At 41.4% G+C, this 2,266-nt stretch overlaps 1 pseudogene; it reads right to left on the bottom strand.

Annotated features, from left to right (window-relative positions):
* Positions 1-262: 262 nt before the first annotated feature.
* Positions 263-1,488, bottom strand: LOC105741371 (annotated as a pseudogene).
* Between the last annotated feature and the right edge of the window lie 778 nt (positions 1,489-2,266).

Genomic DNA, 2,266 nt, shown 5'->3' with positions numbered 1-2,266 from the left:
TGTGTTGCTGAGTGCCTGCTCTTTAATGCAAAGACTTAGGTTTACTTTTTCAAATGGTTCAATCTTACTAACATGTAAGCCCTTAGCAGACCCCTAGTAAAAGACCAATTTATAAAACTGGGCCATTTTAATGTTTTTACAATTTAATAAATAGTTTTCTTGATGAATATAGTCATGAGAGTTGTGCAGCAGGATTCAAGTGATGGTTTTCCTGATTGGTCTGCAATCTTCAGTACATGTAAGAAATTATGTAAAACATCTGTCAAACTAGTAAGACTGCACTGATGTACCCATCATTTTCAGGATTGTTGGTTACCTGGGCATATTTACCCCAGATAACCTTGCCTCCTTGTGTCACAAGGCCCAGCTCACTCACATTCATCTCAGTCACTGTTCCTTTGGTAATAACACTGAAAGTTGTATATAGTGGCGATGAAGGATCTTTTTCACACCAAGTATTGGCAGGCAAAAGGTGGCTTTCAGTCCAGGATGTGTTACATGGTCCTTCTTAAAACGTAAGCCCACTGGCCTAATGAATCTTTCATATGTAGGCGGTTTTCTTGTAAAGCCATCTTCAACAAAGCAGACTTTATTTTTTTTTAGATTTTTTTTTTTTAATTTTATTTATGTGTGTGTGTGTGTGTGTGTGTGTGGCCAGCTCAGCCCACCAGGGGGCGGCCCTGGCTGGCATGTGGTGCTGGGGATTGAACCGTGGTCCCTTTGCTTTGCTAAGCTTGTTCTAAGTAGGTGCTTTAGACCACTGAGCCATCTCACCAGCCCCAGAGCAGACTTTAGTAAGCATCCTTTTCCATGCCTTCTTTTTTTTCTTCCTAGTTCGAATAACTTTTAATTCTTCCACTTTTAATTCTTCCATTTCTCCTTTGGCACGAACTTTGGACAGAGGAACTTCTCATTTTCCCGCCTTTTCGTTTCTGTTTAATCATGTTTTGTTTTGGTTTTTTTGCGGAACTGGGGCTTGAACTCAGGCCCTTGCGCTTGCCAGGGAAGTGCTTATTCCACTGAGCCATCTCCCCCCCCTTTTTTTTTTTTGCTCCCATGCCTTCAGGGCAGGTTTGGCTGGCTTGAGTTCTGGGGATCGAACCACAGCAACCTAAGCCTGCTTTATTGAAGCAGGCACTTAAATAACTGAGCTAAGGGGCATGCCCTCTGATTAATTGTGTTGGAAAGTACTTTTGCACGAGACTGCCCCACTCTGTCTAGCAGGTAGGTAGGTTCTGCTCCTTGTGGAGTCTTTTCATCATTCTTTTGTTTGGTGTTTCTCTTTTCATGCATCTTGATAGTCTTCTTCATTTGTATTTTCTCTGCATGGCACTGTGTGGTAGAGCTTAGCATTCAGGCCAGTCATTTTTCTGACTTCTTTGAATGTTCATGAGCCTCTTGACTTTCCTCCTTTCTCTTTTTCTCATGGTATTCCAAGCGGTACCCATAGCATTTATGGTGTAATTCAATATATTCATTCTGTGGCATGATGACAGCGGCAGAGCCGCTGCAGGTGGCCTCAGGTGTGCAAAGAAAAGTCCTAACTTTGGGGTGTCCCAGACACATGAGCTGCCGCCACACAAACAGGAAAGCACAGATTTCTTGTGAAATATAATTCCTGTTTCTTTCACATTTGTTTAGCTTAGGGTTTGTACTCTTAGCATGACATTTTTTCTTTTTTTAATGTTTGGGGATTTTTTTCCCACACTTCATTATAAGGATCTTCAGGGAAGGGATAATGTCAGTCTGAGTCATCTTTGTCTTTGTGCTTCCAGTGACGTTGACAGTGTACATAAAGACAATACTGCAAGTACAGTATATACTATAGATGAGATGTCTGTTCATATTTATGTTTATTGTGGCCCTTAACATTTACTATATCCTGTACAGTGAGCTGAAAATAGAGTCTGTCACCAGGCCAAAGAGTAACATACCTGTGGGAACGTGTGATCCTCCCAGGTAGGCAGGTTTGATGGGATCCTTGTTAGTAATTGGTTACAGTGACAGGGAAGCTGCCCAGGGCCTGTAGCAACTGGCCTTGGTTCTAGGTTATCTTTGAGGTATTTCATTTTGCCTAACACCAGGTATCTGGAGAAAAGTTTAGCTAGTTGGAGCCAATGGAATTTTAGTATGATATTTAGATTTTTAAAGAGCTGAACCTCAGTAAACTCACCTATGTAATTGTGAGAACTTAAATCAGAAGTGGACACAGGAATAGGACTAAACATCCATGGCCTGAAATCCCACAGAGATTATAAAAAGGCTT

The sequence above is a fragment of the Octodon degus genome, unplaced genomic scaffold (genome assembly GCF_000260255.1).
Source record: "Octodon degus isolate 3935 unplaced genomic scaffold, OctDeg1.0 scaffold01151, whole genome shotgun sequence".
NCBI lineage: Eukaryota > Metazoa > Chordata > Mammalia > Rodentia > Octodontidae > Octodon > Octodon degus.
Note: the sequence above shows the minus strand (reverse complement) of the source record. Positions and strands in the feature narration are given on the sequence as shown.